Source organism: Pyrgilauda ruficollis, unplaced genomic scaffold (assembly GCF_017590135.1).
Source record: "Pyrgilauda ruficollis isolate IOZ18807 unplaced genomic scaffold, ASM1759013v1 scaffold63, whole genome shotgun sequence".
NCBI lineage: Eukaryota > Metazoa > Chordata > Aves > Passeriformes > Passeridae > Pyrgilauda > Pyrgilauda ruficollis.
The window spans coordinates 753202-773647 of record NW_024528044.1 but is presented as its reverse complement, the minus strand read 5'-3'; the positions used below and the strand labels follow the sequence as shown (position 1 = coordinate 773647).

At 32.1% G+C, this 20446-nt stretch overlaps 1 protein-coding gene across 3 annotated transcripts in view; it reads left to right on the top strand.

Moving 5' to 3' along the window:
- NOVA1 (NOVA alternative splicing regulator 1) overlaps window positions 1-20446 on the top strand; it is a 143670-nt gene that overhangs the window by 40996 nt on the left and 82228 nt on the right. Inside the window, exons 2-3 of one of the 3 annotated variants that reach the window (XM_041484094.1) lie at window positions 14591-14675; window positions 15321-15391. The exons of the other annotated variants lie outside the window; for them this stretch is intronic. The gene's annotated coding sequence lies outside the window, so the exon portion shown is untranslated. The remainder of the gene's footprint in view (window positions 1-14590; window positions 14676-15320; window positions 15392-20446) is intronic. 3 annotated transcript variants of the gene reach the window in all.

The following is a 20446-nucleotide window of genomic DNA, read 5'->3' as shown; positions in this document are numbered from 1 at the left end:
TTTCTTTTTGAAATTCTTTATTTATTGACCATTTTGAGATATCTTTTTCATTTTCTTATACCAGGTGAAAAGGTTTATGAGAGACATTTATGTCACTTTTTTAATTTAAAAAAAATTAAAACTTAGCACTGAAAAGGTAAACATAGTATTTTCGCTGAACTGATATTTAGAAATGGTATTTTTTAGTTTGTTTTATTTAGTTAACATTTTTCATGTTTATTTCACCAATTTGTTGCTTACCCTCTTGTATTTTAGACATTTTAAATTCTATGTACTTCTGAGTGAATATTCTATAGTATTTTCTTTACATATTCCCCAAGCTAAATTAAAAAGGAAATGCTAAATTGAAAAATATAGACTTAGAGTTTTTACTTCACAGAGTAATTGAAGTTGGAAGGGACCTGTGAAGGTCAGTTTGTCTGATCCCACCCTGTTCCAGAGTAGCCACCTAGACCCCGTAGGCCAGGACCATGATACTTAGGTCCAAGAATGAGGAGCAATCTGGAGCTCTTTAACAGATGCTGAAAATGGTCTGGGAAGGTAATTCAGTCAGGTTTTAGCTAGATATCAGTTGTATAGTATATACAGTTATCAGTTGTTTAAAGTAAAGGCTGAGTAACTTTGGAAATCTAATAATTAATCTCTGTGTGGTAAAGTTCTTTGTCTTTGATTTAAAACTCACTGTTTGCTGAGTTGAAATGTTGGTTGCATTTTTTTTCCCTGAGTTGTTATTGGAGAAGAGCATTATTAGAGTTTTGTACCTACTTTAGCACCACTCCAGCTATTAAACTGCCCTGATTATTTTATAGGGTAGAACAGTTCTTCTTTTGACATGTTATTTATTGGTATAGTAAGGGGTGAAGATTTCCTGCTGTTTGATGCCTGTGGAAATTGAAAAATCAAACTCAATTGATTTGCATACCAAGTAGAATTAAAATGGATGATCATCTTATTCTGAAATATTTTGGTTTTATGATTAGTGATTTCTTCTGGTTTGTTGAGGACTTAAGAGTTGTGCTTTTTTTCCTTTCAAAGTTGAAAGACTTTCACAAATTTTAGAAGCTCTTCCATGCAGTGTGACCTTTTTTCTGCTAAGGCACAGGGATTTAGTTTATTAACAAAAAGTTGCACAGTGTACTGTGAATTAGTTTTGCAGCCTCTAATTTACATTTTTGTTACCTGCCTGCTGGCACTACCTTGACAGGTATTGAAAAAGAAAGTGAAAAAAATAATATGCCTGTTCTGGAACTCGCTTGGCATGTTGAAAAATTAGTTGCATTTTAGTATCTCTGTTGTTGAACTTGGAAAAGGTTGGATTAGCACATTTCTCATACATCTACCTACTTTTCACCATTGTTCAGGGACAGCACTGAGGGCCTTTTTTATTTTTTAAGTGTTTTAAATTTGTACTTGATATAACATTATGTATATGTTTTATTGAGCAGTGCAGTATTACCTTTAACTTTTTTCCTGTACTTTTCTGCTTTTAATACAGAATTACTGTGCTACATAGCAAAATATGTATCTATTTTTATAAATCTTACAGATTTTAAAAACTATTTTAAAAATGTGTCCAAGCTTAAGTAAATTCATTTTATGACACAATAGAATTTGGCCAGTTTTGAGTAGATGAAATATTGATGGACTTCCTGAGCAAACTGCTATTACATAACAAGTTTATTGAATCTTTTTACTTCTGCGTACAGAAGCACTTTTGTTGCTTTGATGACAGTAGCTGAGCGGGCACAGAATGATAAATATTCTGACTTTGCTGTTTAGAATTATTCACTTTTATTTTTATTTGATTTTGTATTTTTATTAAAGAGCCTCCTTTCTAAGCCACATTTTACTGATGAAATCTTTGACTTGTATAACACTGATAAGTTCCAGCTAAGATTCCAGGTGTATAACAGCATATCCGGCAGGACTTCTACAGGTGTCATCTCCAAATTCCACTGGATGTTTTGAAGTCCTGGTTTCTTAACATATAGAGATACTAGTAATGAGTTGCCAGAACTTTGCTTTTTTATTAAAAAAAGCAAATACTTTTTTAAAAAAGTATCTCAAAGGACTACTGACTGCATTGTGATGTGGGAGGTTTTATGACCCTGTTGCAGGCTCCCAACCTTAGTTCCAGTTAGGTGTTGCTAAGGTGTATATATGTGAGATTAACAATTAAAATGTATTAATAAAATTTAAATTTGATAGATATGGAGTCAGAGATAAAAATGGAATCAAATACAGTCTCCACATATTTTTTAAAATTTAAATTCAATTTTTTTTTCACAGTATTTCTGTATATGTTATAATGCCCAGAGGTGAGATCCTAATTTGTTTGTCATCATGGAAAGCACCTTTTTTTACCTATAATTAGCATATATTTAGGGAACAAAACATAAAAACTGAAAGGTCATACCCACTGACAAATTTGTCTTACTCCATATTTGAAAGCACCATAATGATCATCAGCAAAACATTTTTCATAAGTACTGCTCAACTGTTAAGGATCCAATGATCCAGTGGACACTGGTATTTTATATTTTTCAGGAGCACAGTGGAGCTGAGGTGATCCTGCCAACTTCTGTGTTTTCTGGGACCATGAAAGAACTGGCAACCCTGCCTTTTCACACTGCCAGATTTTCAGTTCTTTTCTGTAAACTATTCATCAAATCCCAAGATTAGAGAATAATTTCTAGGACAATTTTAAGGAGTTAAACTCCATAACACTTCAGGCACTGAGAGTTTTGATGAACTTGCATCAGTTGCACATATTTTTAATATTTAAATATGAGCAGGGAAGTGTAAAGACTCAAGATTAAAAGATGAGTTAATTCATATATTTCCCTTTCAAAAGATCCCTTCACATACCAAAATTCATGTATTTTTCTGTAAAAACAATGGCCTGAAATTGTAAATAAATATTGAAGTTTTTATATCTTATGCATTTGATATCAACTTACTTAAATACCACAGATAAGTGCCTTTTTAAATACCTTATATCTTTTTAACATATGCTATAGCTTACCTTGTTTGTAAGGTTCATGCATTTGAGTTTTTCTCACTTTTTATCTGATATTTTTGGTTTCATTAAGATAACTGATTTTGCACAACTACATTTATAACCCATCCTTGTTTGACTAATTAAAACCTTACCTGTGCTTTCAGTATGAGCCAGATTCTTACATTCGTGACACAGCATTATCATCTTGCGCTGAGTAGGACTGCAGCATTAATAAAGCAATGACAACTTTAATGTTGATGGTTTGGGATTTTACCAAGCAATTATGGTAATTATTTTGCTAATAAGATAAAAAAATACACAAACAAAAAACCCTACATAATGTGTTGGGATTTTTATTTCAGATAATATGACTTGTATGTGGGAATAAATACAACTAAGAACAAGAGTCTCTCCCCTCATACTCTCCCCACACCCCTTGTTCAAAATCTTGACCTAGTGAAAAGAGACAGTGGATTGACACCCTAATTTTATGGAAGGAATATAAGATAGAGGATGGCAATGGTATTTTATTGATGACTTCAAGAATATGTTGCAAATCAGAAGATATCCATTGTATATGAAAAGTCACTTGAATGGTATCTTGGACCTATTTGTTTTTCTTTGTTGCTAAGCTTGATCTTGCACCATGTGCAGTGTCATTGGATTCATCTATTTAGGTGCCATATTAATTAAATATTTTCTGTATAAGCAGCATGGAAAAATATTGATATGAAATCAGTAAGAAAAGATCATCATGCATTTGCTGGGATTTTTAGTTTGATTTCACAGAGGACTATTATGTATATTTGTGTAGTTTCAAGCAGTAGCATGCTGTGTTTAGAATTTTGCACTTTGAATAATTATTGACAGTATATCTTTTCCTTTACACTTATCCAGCTCTTTCCAGTAAGCAGCCTTTCATAGTCTCTCTTTTAGATACAGATGCATGTGCTCTGTCATGCATTCTCTTTCATACACACAAGGATGCACACAGTTTGGATTTAGGGTTAGATTTATTATATTGATCAGATATGTCCATATCTTTCATTTGATACATAAATCTTTGCTGTTGTAGTGGCTCATTTTATGAACTTATGTTAATGTTTTTTCCTCAAGTAATTAATAATTTTTAAACATTAGAAACATTAGCATATAATGACACGTGTAGCAATGACAGACTCCAATATAAAGGTACAATCTTCGTTTTACCTCTTTTCACATTTTTAAATGGTACACATACATAGGAGGATCCTGAATCTTTAAATTATCAGATGAAGTTTTCCTACACATTTCCTTTGTGTTTTCTGTTAAAATATGCACATTTAGTATGTACAAAAGTAGAGGTTAGTGCTTTAGTTCATGTGTGATTTTCATCCCCAACAGATGGTTTGTAATACTCTGTAGATATACCCCTAAAAGAAGTCTTCAGTAATTACGAAACCTAGGATGTTATTGGTTCATACCAGTAACAAGATAATTGATAATTTTACTTGGCAATGAGGACACAACTATTGCATCAGAGTTTCCATTCTGAAAATTAATTTATAAAACCAAGATGATGCAGGACAAGTCATATTTTTAAAAGTAAATTTTTAGTTAAATCATGTATCAAAACTAGTCTGAACAGTATTCTGCAGAATAAATTGTATCCAATCCAGTCTAGCAATTAAATGGTCTAATGCCCTCTTACTGTCTGCATAGTATCAGATAATTTCAAAAATTAGGTTAAAAGTTTTAATTCTCAAGAGAAGGTGCTGTATGCTTATTTATAAATTGAATGGACTATAGGTACAAAGCTATTTGAAGAAACTTTCTGTTGAATCCCACTGGAGACTTTCAGAAACTATTACACAGCTTAAAACAGGAAAATAATTTGTTTCCTTTAGAGGCAGAGAATTAAATACAAAAGTTGTTCTAGCAATATTAATATTGTATTATTACCCTATTGTTGATTAGATGCTACTGTTTTGTTTGATGGCTGAAGGAAAATGTAGAAAATCAAAGCATAAAGGCAGTGATGAAATCTTCCTATAGCCAAGGTCACACTGACAGTAGAACTGCTATTTCATGGATCAGGACAGCTTTAGGAGACCTGTGCAAGATAATTTCTAATACCTCTGCAGGAAGTGGAAGATACAGTACTGATGATTTTGTCAAGTAGCCCTCTTTTCCATTCCCCCCCACCCCATACACTGCCCCTTGTCTGTCTGTCCTTCTGAAGCAATCTGTATTTTCTCTACAGATTCTGGAGTGGTGACAGGGGTTGTAACAGGTCCTGCCTTCTTTGGCTGACTCATTGTGCTTTTGTCTATTAAATCTTTTTTATGTTGAAGGTACATTTCACTTTGCCTTGGCCAGTGATAATTTCTGAGAATTAATTTTGATTTGACAGCTATATGTTAATGGTCTCTGTTTGGAAGCTCTGTGATTAGCTAGTGCAGTAAAGCCCTGTTAAAATGTATTTTAATACTAAAGGCCTTAATAATAAATGCATTATTTCTCATTTTTGGAAAATTACTTGAGAAATGGAATGTTAGCATTTTTATCTAGGTATATCACTCCATCTTACCTTTGGCCTTTCAGGGAAAATATTTGATTTAGATGTTTAAATCGTCACATATTTTGAGCTAAATTACTCCACTGACTGGCTCTGATATTTATAGAAATGAATATGTGAGTTGGAACAAGTTTGTTTTATTGTAGCATGGAAGAGGTACTCTCATAAATAGGATTTCTGTCTGTTAATTTTAATATTTTAGGTTTATCTTGGATAAACCATGAAACCTGTGCTTGATCCATTCCCTTTAAGTTCTCTTGTAACAACAGTAGTTGATACTGTTATCTTGGATCTTGCTGCAGTCATTTAATCCCATATGAAAAAAAGATTGAAATTATCACTTGAGGCTATCAAAAATAGCCTAAATATCTTCTGCTTCAGGAGTAACTAAAGAAGTAATATAGGATTATTTGTTTTAAAATGAACTATCTTAGGTTTTAAAAAACAAAATATTGTGACTTGTGCAGTTTGCTTTTTGTTTGTTTCTGTCTTAACTGCTTTCAGGACTTACAGCTCTTCTCTGTTGAGTTATTGTGGACCGTTTGCTTAACTCCTGAAAGGAAAAAAAGAAAAAAACCCAACAAGCCAAATATGTCTATACAAGTCAAGTCTGGTTTATTTTAGTTTTGAGTCTGTGATGTGAATTGTGTGGGAATTTTTTCAGGAGGCTTATTTTGTCTGCCACACTTGGTCAAATACTTGACACTTGTGGGGAGAAAGGTACTACTAGAGAGATGTGCAGCTTAAAACCAAATCCAAAATGGGTGGATACCAGGCCAATGGCCTTCAATTTGGCTCTTTATATGGTTTAAAGTCGGGGTAGAGAGCTGTGTCATCAGGATAGATGCCTGTAGCTACTTGCATTTGTTAAAAGCTGGGTTTCTGCATTTCCTAGTGGAAAGAATCTATTGGTACCTATATTTAGTAAATTGCAGTAACAAGTACCATGATTTTAAGTGTGTAAAATGCCGTATGTTAGTGTGTGGTGTAACTTTCGAGGTGCAAGCAGGAGTTTTGAGACTTTTGTATTTGTTTTTAAGTCTTCCCACATGCTTGTTCTTGTCCTTTAACTAGGGCGTCCATGCATGCGTCACTTGCACAAAGTTTATGTTTAATTTGTTAAAACTGGTGACTCCTTGTATAGAACAGAGGATGTCTTTTCTCCAGTGAAGCTTCATTATCTCAAGAAAATGAAATTCTTCTGTTTTCTTGTTTTGGAAGAATGACAGTGTTTATATTTCACAATGTGAAACACTGGATATGTGGTGCACTGGATAGGCACATAGCAATAATTATTAGACAAACTTTCACAGTACAATTAACTTCTGCGCGTCTTTAGTCGAAGTAAGAAATATTTCCAATATGATTTCATATGAATATTTTTTCCTATTGAACTATCTGTAGGTGTGATAAAAGCTAATCTGCATTATGTTTTCCTCTTTCAAAGTGTTTCTATGTTACTTATTTTACATACCGCAGGAAGAGAAGGTTTGGCATGATTTCAAGATGTGTAAAAAAAAAAAGTTGTACTAAACAAAAGGCCACTTTCAATGATATCTCTGTAGCCGTTGAAAAAGGTTGTTTTGAAGCACTTCTGTAGGGACGTTTATAAGCACGTTTGTACATTGGGAGTATGTCAATTAATGCAATATCTGTGTCTTCAAAATGGTGTGTAGTTAAGTTTTAGTTTTGTTCTTGGCTTAAAAATTAGTTCAGAGTTGCAAAACAAAATCTGTTGTACAGGTATATTTTTTTTCTGAGACAGTGATTTTTTTTTTTCATTCAAAACCAGCAATTATTGCTGCTTACAAATGAAAAGGTTCATTCAAAATCCTTTGTTTTTATTTCCTGAATTAAATAATATTGACAAGGTTATCCTTCAGAGGCTTGTAATGCAGTGTGTGATGATCGACTCTAGTTTTCTTTAATAACCTCTGTGAAAAGATAATTGTCTTATGTATAACCATTGGCTGATACACTTAGAAGCCCATCTCTTATTCATTTGCAATTACTCACACTTTGTAGCCTAGAGATGTAAAGAACTCCATGCTTTTCTTGGCAAGTATTGTTAATGGTTGAAGGTATCCTAAATTTTCCCATTTTACATTGCCAATGCCTTTGAATCTAGACAGAAATGACATATTCTGGGTTGTGTGAGCATTCAGTCTCAAATAACCAATTGGTGGTTTGGTACTTGAGCTTTGCCCTGATTGTCCAAGTCAATAACAAATAGTTGGATATTGTACGTGGGTACCAAATTGCTATAATTGGAAAGTTATTTAAATGCCACATAAACCAATTAAGATATAAGTAGTTTTCAGTTGCAAGAAAGAATTTTAGATCACATTTTATAATATGTGATAATTAAATCTTCACAGTGTTTGAAGTATGAGCTATTTCAGCTTGAACTCCAACGTGATCAGTTTTATCTACTAATGATAGACTGATGATCCAATTTACCATGTAATAGAATATTGAACTTAGTTTTTGTGAACAGAATTTGGCTTCGTTTTTGTGACTGATAGAAATAATAGAGGATCAAGAACACTCAAAGCTATATTGTAATGTATGTGCACTATAGTTATAAAATAAAGAAAAAAAGCAAAATCAAAGGTAACCTATGGTAAGTAAAATAAAACCATTAGAAGCTGAAGCCACCACAGTTTAAATTTTGATGAAAGAGCTGAATACTATTTCTTTTAGATTAGCAGTGTTTATATGCTTTTAGTTCTAGTATCGTCATGTGGATTGCAGTAAGTTACCATCTTTGACTTTGTTGTGCAGTGGGTTTGGTTTAAAATGGTTTGGAATATTTTTTTTAATGTGAATTTTGCTTGTTGCAAGATGTTGAAAAAAAAATCCAGCAGTCAGTTTGAGTGGGGTAACGTACACTGAGCAATATGGTATCTTCCTATTTGGTGAGAAAACGGTTTTTAAAATAATGTTTTTAATTACCTTTGTCAGACATAACAAATCAAAATGAATTATCAATATATCAAAACAAAAATATTGCCATAAAAATCAAAATATAATGTTTATAAAATTTTTCTAGATGATCTAAATTTTTGGCTTCTTACTCTTTTAGAAATTTACAAGCAATAGTAATAATTTCAGTTTGCATGCTTTCCTGTCTTACTATACTTTGTTACAAATTAGATTTTTGAAGTGTAATAAAAATGTATTTTAGCTCACCATGTTTCTATCATATTGCAGGCATCGTCTCCTGTGTAGAAATTTTTAATTTATACTACTGTTGAACTTGAGATAGTTGAAATTGTCTGAATGCTTGTCAAATTTATGAAAAGCCCATATATTCAGCTTTTGATCAAGTCAATTTTTAAAAATTCTTTGAATTCTGTACCAATAAGCTAAATTGAATGTGAGTTGCCACACTTGAAGTTAGATCATTTTCAGGTATCTGAGTTGGATGTCTTTGAAGCTTCAGACAGGAGTCAAATAATCTTCTGCTTATCATGTCACTTAAACAGCACCCTCCAATCAAAACCTAACTAAATAAGAGGCTCTTCACAGCATCCAACAAGGAGGATGGCTTCCAGAGCTAGCGTAATGTGAATTGGAGACAGTTTTACCTTCTTAATAGTATAGAAATAGCCACTAACTATCATTAGAAACCAAATAAAAAAAAAAAAAAAAAAAAAACCAAAAAAAAACAAGAAATACCCCAGAACAACAAAACCAACAAATGGTTTCTGAATCCTTACATTTTACAGCAATGTTTTTGTGTGTTAGTACTTAAAGGTTATTTGTTTCCTAAACCCTGTTGTCCTGTGTAGTGATATCCTACGTTTAGGGTGGAGTTCTAGCTCTGATTGTTAAATTTTTGTAGATATCTTTTAATCTTCGTTGTGAATTTAATGGGAATGAAGTATTTTACATATACTTCGACGGACAGTTTCTGCATTGTTGGTGCAGCAGGGGAGGACTGTGTCATTGAGCCCTGACTTACGCAAGGATTTCCTTATGAGGTTTTAAAGTTCTTACTCTTACCACCCTCACAATTTGTATCTCAGACTGCATTTGGGGCTAGGCAGCAACTCTACTTTATAGTGGGCAGCTTCTGTATTTATTTTACAGTTGCACCTGCCTCAGTTAGACTTGGGTTTATTCTCTGACTTTGTTTTGCACTGTGCATACTTGCATATACTTTCTCTCTCTGAAATGTATTACTGAGTGTAGTCTTGTTCTGTGCCAAAGCAGGAGATGAAAGCTTTGTGGTCTAACAATGAATAGAGGTATTAAATATTGCAAAGTTGTCTCTTGTGTAAGCAGATGATAGCTACATTACAGATGCACATTGGTTCTTGATTTTGTTATTGGAAAACTTTTCTAAACTGAAATATAATCCCTTCTTATTGTGAAAAGCAACTCTTATATGACTAACATGTTTTAGAAGAACAAAAAAGCAACTTTTGTTTTAGTTTCAGGCTGCAACTAAATGTCTCATTTGCTGGTATTTAGAATGTATTTTTGTGGAGGAGAATAAGGGTGTTAGTGTCTGCTTTCTCCCAGATTTTCAATATGTGGTCTAGTGATAAAAAAATGAAAAAATATATAATCACTAGTATTTCCAACTCAATACAGAAAACTGCCATGCAGTGTAACAGTAAAAGGAAAATTGCTATGAATATATCTTTAAAAACACATTTCTGCAATACTATTATAAGTCTAGTTCTGCATTGTGCCGTGTTTTAATTAGGATCCCTTTTTATATGGGGTGGTAAAATAAAACTGCCTTTTAAATAAAGGATTGCCAAGTCATAGGCTTTTTTTTCAAAGGTGGATTGCAAGTAAGCATGCTGGTGTTGCATCTTGGATTCTGGAAGAATAGGTTTGTTTTATTGTTTTTCATGTAACGTTTTGCTTTCAAAACACAGCAGGTGTTTGACGACTCCCTTCTACTGTACAAGTTTCTGCTTTTGACTAAAGATAACTAAATTGTCTAATTTAGTTTTAGTTATTTGTATAATACAGATGATTTAATTTTGTAATGAAAGTTAATTGTCTAAGACAATTTAGTTTAAAAGGTTTACTGTACTGCCTTTCCAAGAGCATATGAAATTGCACGCATATGTGTGTGTTTATATATATAAAAGTAGGAATTTCTGTGCAAGATTTTGAATGTTTTTACACTTGCATCGTTGGAATTTTCATTGGCTATCCACAAAGCGAAGCATTTTCTATTCAGTTACATTTTGGTTGTGGAAAAATTAAGTGCTGCAAATAACTTTACAATAGTTTTTTTTTTTCTATTCACATGTGTAAGAGCTGTCAGACTAAATAATTTGTAATATATAAATTGTTGTCTTCTGTTTCAGTTTTTTTAGCTGAGAAACAGGAAATAGTGCATAACTCTTCTTTATTACTGAAGTACAAACCAAACATAGGAAAAAAATGAGCATTATTAGAAAATGCTTGAAATACACTTGTTTCTTGTACTTCTTGAACTGTGCTTCCTTTTCAAAAAATAGTTGAATGCACTTGAACAGCATGACTGTGAATATTCGTATTCTATTATTTACTTCATTTCAGTTAATCAATCTCACTCTCAGGAACTGTGCTTTGGATGTGAAGTCATTAATGCAATGTTGGTATTAAGGAATTCAAATAAAATGTGACTTAAGGAATACCAAAGTATAGACTGTCAGTTGTGTTTTCATAGGTTACTTAACCTGGGATAATGATTTTGAGAATGATCATTTAACACAGTTCTAACCAAATAGCAGTTACACACAGCATCATGCTACTTTCTTCTAATTCTTGATCTGATTCTTCCTTCTGTTCTTCATGTTCAGTGTTATGTTTTTAAGGAATGAACAGTGCATGTTCATGTCCCCTCTCTGATGTTAATTTTTCTAGGTGGACCAGATTCTTAGAGTGAATTTTAGCATTAAACAAAGCAGCCAACATTGTTTAAATCCTCAGTACAGATATTGATCCTTCCTAGAGGAAGGACTTCTTTAAGTGTGCACCTGTGAAGGTGGACTAAAATTTAGGATGGATTGCTGTTGGTTTTTTTGTTCAAAATCTTTTTTTTTAATGTTTAAAAACCAGTTGCTCCCCCTTACACTGAAATACCGTATACTAGAGTACAAACAACCCTGAAGTCTTCCTTAAAATTAAAATTTAGGTAGTGAAATAATAAAAAGAACTGTAGACTGCATATCTCTTCTACTCCTCAGATTTTTCTCTCAGTTTTAGATAAATATTTCCAAAGAGGTGAGCAGTCATCTGTTTCAAAGTATCTGATGCCAGTTAAAAAATAGAGATATGTTCATTTCTGCAATACCATGCTTAGTATATAAAAATTGAATCAAATCACCTCCTTTAAATATTTTTACATTTGATGTGTGCTGTGATATATTATGATATATTATTTCATACTGTGAAAGTATATTATAAATACAATGTGCATAATCAAAAAAGCATATTCAGTCCTTTGTATAACAGTGGGAAATATGAAAATATACCAAAATTACTAGGTAATATAATAATTTTAATTATATTTATCTTTTTTCCTATGTATCCTTTATAAGATGAAAAAAATAGGTTACTTTTAATTTTTTAATGCATAAAATGAATTATAATAAAAAATAAGACCATCAATCACTCGTAAAATGATGGAATGGATATATAACCTTACAACATGTAGAAGGAATTTATTTTCATAGCTATGTGTAGAAGAGCGAAATTTCAGGGAGGAAGTTGAAAATAATTGTATTATTACCATAGAATATATAAATATATTTTTTATGGCATTCTAGCTTGTTCATTGGAGCAACAGATGTAATTTCTCTACAGAGATATTTTTCCTGTTGTCTGCTAGATTATATTTGGAATCAATAAATGAGTACCCAAATGTTTTAATTCCTCTTTGTCAAATGGAGTAGCTGTAGTACAGTGGTGCTTGTATGTTAAAATGCATGTTTTGCATGCACTGAAAGATTTGCATTCCTTGATAATTTCGTCTTAAATTTATATCCACATCAGTGTTGAAGAAAATACCTGAGAAAAATGGTGCAACCTCAGATACTTAAAGCTATTTTTCCTGACTCTCTTGTCAATAAATTAGTACAAACTACTCTATTAAATTGGATCTGAAACCAGTTAAAATACTTTTATGAGTTCTTAAAAGTAATTGTATTATTTCTATAATGAGTAACCATTTCTGATATAGTACATCAATTTCATGCATTTAGTGAACTACTTGACACTGGATAGTGTGCCATAGACATCCATCAACTTCATCTGCATTTTAGAATATATTCTGAATTTTCTAGAGAAGAAGTCTAGATATGAACATTTTGACATTAATCTAGACTACTACATATTTTACAGAAGAACTAAGATAATTGGTGAGGAAAATTATGGAACTTGTGATCTTAGCAATTTTTTTAAACTGAATATAGAAAAGGCACTGGTCATGATACCGAGTTGTTACTATATACCTTAAATGCATATATTATGTATTCACCCATTCCTAACCTAAATTATCACGGATGTATCATCATACCTAAAATAAAAATGTGCATGTTATTTTCTATTTTGAGAAGGTCTTTTTCTTGTCAACACCTTTCTTGTCCAAAAGGTGCTCCTGGAAGAAATTTCCAGCCTTAGAATTTAATCCATTCCTTTAAATACAGCAATCTATATGTTTTCATTTTACCTACATGGTTTGCTAAAAAAAAAGTACAGTCACAGAATTTTATCTGTTTTCTTGATATAAGAATTATGATTTTCTTGAATATTTTCCTTGTCTCACGATTAGCTCAGTTTGTCTCACTTTTAGTTTTGGTTTGTTTTTTTTTTTTTTTGACTTAATGGCTGGGCAGTTTCCATCTCTTGCAAAGTTTTGAAATTTGAAGAAGCATCTAATGAAGTTACTTGATTGCGTGTTTGAAAAGAAGATTTACAGAATCAAAATATATGCACAAATATATCTGTAAAATATTTGTGATCCACTTTTGAAAAACATTATTTGCTGCTTTTTAATCCTTAGACTGTTTGGATTTGTTTAGACTCTAAAATACAGTCTGTGCTTTCATTTGTAAGTCTAGTTGGAACGTAACTAGTACTGAGAAGAAAATTTCTATTGTAACTCTATAGCTCTTAAAGCTTTCACCTTAAAGATTTGGATGTTCATGTAGTAATCAATAAGTATACAGTGCTTTTCTTCATTAACCAAAAAACTTAACTTTGAAACAATAAAATTTCTGTATTTTGCTTTTCTGCAAAATTGTATTACAATTATTTTGAACAACCACTTCGGTTTTTTGTGTCTATCTATTACAAATCTAAACTAAAATCAAAAGCACTTGAACCAAATCAGAGGTTCCAAAGCACATAGTTAAAGCTATATGAGCTTTATAGTATAAATATTCCCTGGGGTATGTGTAGTGTTTAATTTGTACATAAGAATCAAGATCACAGATACAAATCTAAAAGTTGTTCTAATTTCTATTTCCTAGATTTGTCAAGGATATATTGTAGGACTTCTAATATTAAAGGACCATTTTCCATTGTGAAATTGAATTTTGCCTTGAAGTCCTCCCATGGCATCTCTGTTTTAATTTCTCCTAATTTCCTTTGGTATAAATATTCTATATAACTTTATTTTTGTGGATGAACAGTTATTGAGATGAAAAAAATCAGATGCCTTTGGCGGCGTTTATCTAAATCAAGAATGCATTGGCCATTAAAGAAGTGTTCATTTATCTCTAGCAAGAATATTAAAAACAAAGGTGGCATTCTTTTTTTCTAACACCTGAACACAGCATTAGAGTTTTTCTGGTATTCATTAGTTTTCAAAATGAGCTGCAAAGTGTATTAGTCCATACAGTCCTAAAAACCTTAGCTCTTTTAGAAATGAGGGAACTAGTTCAGATCAGATATGCTTGTTAAAGAAAAGCCAGCATATGAGGTCTTACAGTCATTACATAGGCAAAAAGAGCAGATACTTCAGTTTCAGAAATCTGCAGAGCAGTGACATGGCATTCCATTCAATTTTTTACCAGATATCACAGACTGGAAATGTGAGCTTTGGCTGATACTGCTGGGAAGGAGAGTGCGTCAGGCAGCTGTAATTCCCATCCTGTAAAGGTACTGATACTTAAAGTCTCTGTAGTCCAAATTGGTACACAAAAATAATAAAATGTTGAATTTGGACCTTAGATATATTTTTCAAATTTCTGCCAACTATTCTTAGGTGTTCTGTGGATACATTTGCAGTTTTTTGCTCTTTAGGTAAGAATAAGGAGAGCCTATTCCTTACTTTGGAGTTGTTTGCAGGTTGCTTCCTGAAACACTGTCTGTGGAATGCAGTTCTAGTGTTTTCATAGTGTTTCACTAGAAAAATAGGTTTCTGAAGTCAATGGCATCCAATTGTTTTAAACCAGGCCAAAATTTTGTTACATGGACTTGCAAGTTTGGTTGCTCTAAAATCAAGTTTGGGTGCATTTTGAGTCTCATTGAATCTTAAAAAACCCAAAAAACTGGTTTTAGTGTGATTACGTGTGGTGTTTTTGAAAAGTGTTTCAGTGCAGGGTGAGCTGCAGACAGTGCATTCACTGACCATATCTTACCAGCATCAGGTTTGTCTGCAGTACAAAATCTAAATTCATATGTGGAATAAGATTTTTTTTTTTTTTTGTGGTATGTCCTTAAGGAATCATAAAGCCTAGAGAGTAACTGACATTAACGTGACTCCATGTACTGTAAAACCCATTCCGTTTTATATATTTTCAGGGAGTATGGAGTGGCACAGGAAGGAAATGCCATATCGCTGGAAAGTTGCTCTAATTCAGCACAGGATTCTTGTGAGAAATTACTTCTAATATTACATCATCCTATTCTGTTTTTCACAGTTTACAGTCTAATTTCTTCATTTTTTTATGCCACTTTTGTTCATATCAGTAACCACATTAAAATACATTTAGCAGATTAAATAGGCTTTCATGAGTGTTAGTGCACATCTGATAGAGTGATAGTTTAGTACTATATATTCTACCATATTGCATTATATGAAGGCTTATGGGTTTGTTAATAAAATTATTTTTCCTTTTTAGTAAGACCTGCTATTTTATAATGATATGTTTCACTGGCTAACATGGGATTCAACAATTGAAAATAAGTCTCAGCTGCTTCCACTCTAATGTATAATTCTGACAATAATATAGGCAGCACATTAGAAGGGAGAAAAATCGGTGCCCTCGCAAAAAAAAAAAAAAAAAAAAATTAAAGAAACAAATAAAAAAAACAAGAACAAGAAAAGGAAAGAAAAAAGGCAATTGGCTATTTACTTGTATTTAGATATATATGTATAAAATGATTCTATTTAACAAGATTTTAAAATTTTGATTTTGTTTTTCTTGAGCTTGCTACCTTCTCTAATCTATGACTGCTTTTCAAATGCTGTAGCTTGAAGGAAAGTACTTTCCTTTTTTCTCTACTCTGTAATGTTAAAGAGCTCAAAATTATTTTTTTAATTTTTTTTAATGAGTATTAACAAAGTGCAGGGCTGACACTAACAAAATTCATATTTTTAGATAAAATAGCAATCCCATTCTCTAAAGCTATCCAAAGAGTGAAAAAATTAAGATTAGATTTTCATTATATATTTAGAAAAAAATATATATGTAACAAGAACATTATCTTTTAATTAGGAAACTGTTTTGTACTGCTGGTTTTGGGTTCTTTTTTTTTTAGGTAGTTAGCATTTGTAGATGATTCATTAATTAAGAGGAGCAAGAAGAACTGGCCAGCTTTCTAAACTTCTGTTGAACTCTCTGCCAAATCATAAATGCAATCTCAGATGGAAGATATCAGGGCACTTTTTTTCTCCTATCTGTGATCCCCAGAAATAGAGTATTTTGTGTTTGGCAAGCATAAGCCTGTATTTTTTCTGCATTTTTAATGCTTTTGTAGAAAGTAATCCCATATACCCAGTTGGTTATATGGTATATACCAATATTGAGTTAGTTGTGTCTTTACTTTGAAACTCATTCATTCCAGATTTTGTTCTAGTAGTTAGTGATTTCCTCTTGTTAAAATTGTATGAGTCTACTATTTTGCTCCCTTTATCTGTTCTTCCTGATCTACATATGTACACAATTTTTTCACGCTCATTTCAATTACTGAGTACGGCTCTGTAGTCATGATCAACTACAAGAAACTGTCGTCCATTTGTGACTTTGTCTTCATATACCTCATTATTTGGTAGGTTGCCTGCCATCATCTCACTTTAATCTGTGTGCCAGAGATTTGCTTCCTAATATTCTTCATTGGTATACATGGTCTTACACACAGATTTGGTCAGGAGTGTATTTTTTGTTTCTCGCGATGATGCACATATCTAGTGTTCCTGTCTGTGATTCCTAGAACATCTTGTCTTGACTGTGGTTTTCCTATAGATACTCCACTTAGAATTTGAATAAGTAATTTGAAAACTGGTCCCAGCTCTCTTCACAGACCCTTCCTTCTTACTCATTTTTGGTTACTGTGGACAACATACCCTTTCTTTTCAAGACTATAATTTGTCTGTCAAATTGCATAGCCAATCTATGACATTTCAGATTGCATGCATCTGAACTTTGCTCTTTGTTTATTAAAATCTTCAAATGCTTGTTCTTCTTTGCAGGTTACCAAAGTCTTATCTAGGTCCTTAACTTTCATTTCTTCAAAAAGCCACTTTCATAGTCATTTGTCTAAAAACTTTCTCTGATCACACCACTTGAATTTAATTGCTTTCTAACTCTATATCTTGTCAAATGCAAAATGTTATCCCTGCTCATCAGTTTTCTATACTGAAATTCCTTTTCCTGGAAGGAATTTTACCATGTTGAACTCACACCTTTTGTTAATAATTTCCCCAAATCATGTGTGATCCCTTGCATGAAGAAAGCCTTCTTAGAAACATTTGAGCTTTTGTATTCCTTTCCAGTTCTTTTAATAGAATCTATCTTGATTGCCAAGTTATAAATGACAAAGACTATAGCTGGACATATACTGTACCTTATGGATTATGAGCTTATATGATTATCCCTTTCCTGATTTTTAAGGAGTAATTACAAAAAACATAAGAACAAAAAGGGATTGAAATATGTTTCTGTCATTATGTATATGTGTTCACTTTTGCTTTAAACACTGATACTTTTCTCTTACTGCTTTAAACACTTTCTTCCATCTCTTTTTCTTCTAGAGTATAGGTCAACATGTTTCCATTAGTATCTGCTGCCACGATGTTCAGTGGTGAGGAAAGTAAGAGGGAAGAGGAAAGAATCTTGATATGAATATCAGCAGCTATTTATAAAATCAGCATTAAGCTAGAACAAAGTTCTTAAATTCACCAGTAAAACTGAAGGATTATATTATTGATACAAAAAGTACTTCTTTTACCATTTGCAGAATTTTTTCCTGTTACCTAATTGTGTAGATTTAATAAGGATTTCTTGATGTATGTAAATTAAATATTGTTATATTATGCTTGTATAATAGAATGTTTAAGTGCACAGGAAGCACACAATGTATTTTATTACTTTTCTAAGGTGCTGCTGATGACATACAAGAAGTGTGTTACTCTTCTGAAAGCTATGCTTTGTGGACTTTGAATGTTGTGCATTAATAACTGCCATGTAATTAAATTATGAAAATACCTGTTCAGCACATAACATCAGATACTTAATCTTCTTCTCTATAATAGATGAAAATTCTCACATTCAAATGTCTTGGTTTTCATTTGTTTAATGTGTTAGTCATAATAATGAAGGCATTTTTTACCTTTGTTAGTAAAATACTTCAGGCTTAGTGCAGAAACAAATCTGTATCTGAATAATAGGTATGTACATATAGTTCCTGTTTTGTATTTTTGTACCTTACAGTTTAGTTTGCAAGGTCATGATATGTAGAATAGTTTCTAAAAATGTAGAAATTTTGAGTTTTCATATTGCTGAAGTGTTTCAGTATATAGTAACCTCTTTTTCCTTTTGCTGTGTGGCTTATAATAGTTATTTTATGCTGATTTAATGTCTTCCTTGAGAATACCTTCAAGGACATCTTTGATTAGATTGATCAGACTTAATGAATATGTATATGTATTGAACTAAATTGTAGGTTGCATTTAAAAATAAACTGTCCTGTGTGTGTATATCACATTATAGTAGATGGCAATGAAAGACTAGGGCCATCTATTCTAAATGTGAGATCAAGTAACTTTAGCTTAAGTCTGTTAAGCTAAGTCTTCAGCTTAAGTCTGTATCTTAAAAATTATGTGAAAATAAACCCTGTAATTCAGAACTTTATGCATTCTGAAATGTAAAATTAACTTCTTTTACTTACAAAGAGGTACTTTTTAAAATTCCCTTTTTTTTTTTTTCTCTTTTTTTTTTTTTTTCCCCATTAGAAGAAAGAGGTCTGGACATTAGGGGACAGATGTTTTTAATATGAGTTAAATGAAATGTGTCTGCTCTCTGAACTTGTTGCTAGTTGATACCAGTTAGCAATTTTCTTGAACTTAGAGGAAGGTACACATGGAAATGTCTTAGTAGAAACATTCTGTCTTTAGAATACTACTTTTAGAGAGTGTCTTAAGAACTTTTCTAACAGTCTATCTGGTATGATGCAGTGTGGGATGTTAATCATATGTGTTTAACTGACAATCATTGTGGTTTAACTGAAAGAGCTCTTCTTCCTTTCTAATGCCTTTGTTCATCCCACTTCAAAATATTTGAAGTGCTACGGGAGCACTATCCTGACAGGTGGCATTGTGAAATTGCTTCATCAGGTTTCAATAGAGGCTCTGTTTTTTGAAGTTGGCTTTCTACCTGTCATTCCTGAAAGCCAAGTATGGCTTTAAAGACTCAATCATTCAGAAAAAGAAAAATTCCTTGCTAAATTTATGCTCATACACAAGTTATCAATTAATTATAAAAGATACTTGTTTTTAAACTAGTTGTACTCTGAACAATATTTCTTTGGTAAGGTTTTCAATAGGGCTTAATTTGTTAATATTTATCGAGCAAGTCTCTTCAGAACAACCAGGCTAGGATGGTTTCTCAGTTTGCTGTTACTTCTGGACTGACTGAAATAAGAGACAACAAAAATTCTATTTATTAAATAACTTGCTAAAGATCCAGAACACAGAAATCATACTTGCTATGTGGTCATTAAGATTTTACTCCACTGGGAAGTCTCACTGTGACTAGAGTTGAAGCAGGCATTAAAACTCAGAATGGAAAATTAAAGTTGATCAAGAATGATTCCATAGTTTGTGAAATGCATTAATATCTAAAAATTATAAAGATTTTTCTATTGATAAATCCTCCTAGTGGCTTATTGTTATTTAATTAGGTAAATCCTTATTTAATTACTTTCAATTATGGTATTTTAAGTGATTGCCATTTTTTAAATTTGTTAGCTTCATTTCTATTTCTGATCGCTACAAAATTGGTAAACAAATTTAGAATATTAGTGAAACTAATATTAGTGAATATTAGTTTCACTAATGTCACAAATATTAGTGAACTGAGATTTTTATAGTAACCATTAGTCATGTAACAGAATAGTTAATAATCTTTTTTATTTACTTGATCATGGTATCCAATGCTGCCTAACAGAAAATTTCAACAGTTATATAGAATTGTATTTATCCTATAAAAATCGCATCCAAGTGCTTGTTTTGTCAGATTTTTAACGGAAATGAACATGTTTAGATTATGGAGTTTATAGGTTCTTTATTGTAGCTAAATTAATCAATGCATCAGGACCATAAAGAATGAACCAAGAAACATAGGGGGAGTGTGTGAGAAGGCAAAAATTAATCTGCAGATAAGAAAGTTAACTACAGGAAAATGCTTTTGAAGTAGTTGGCAACATAA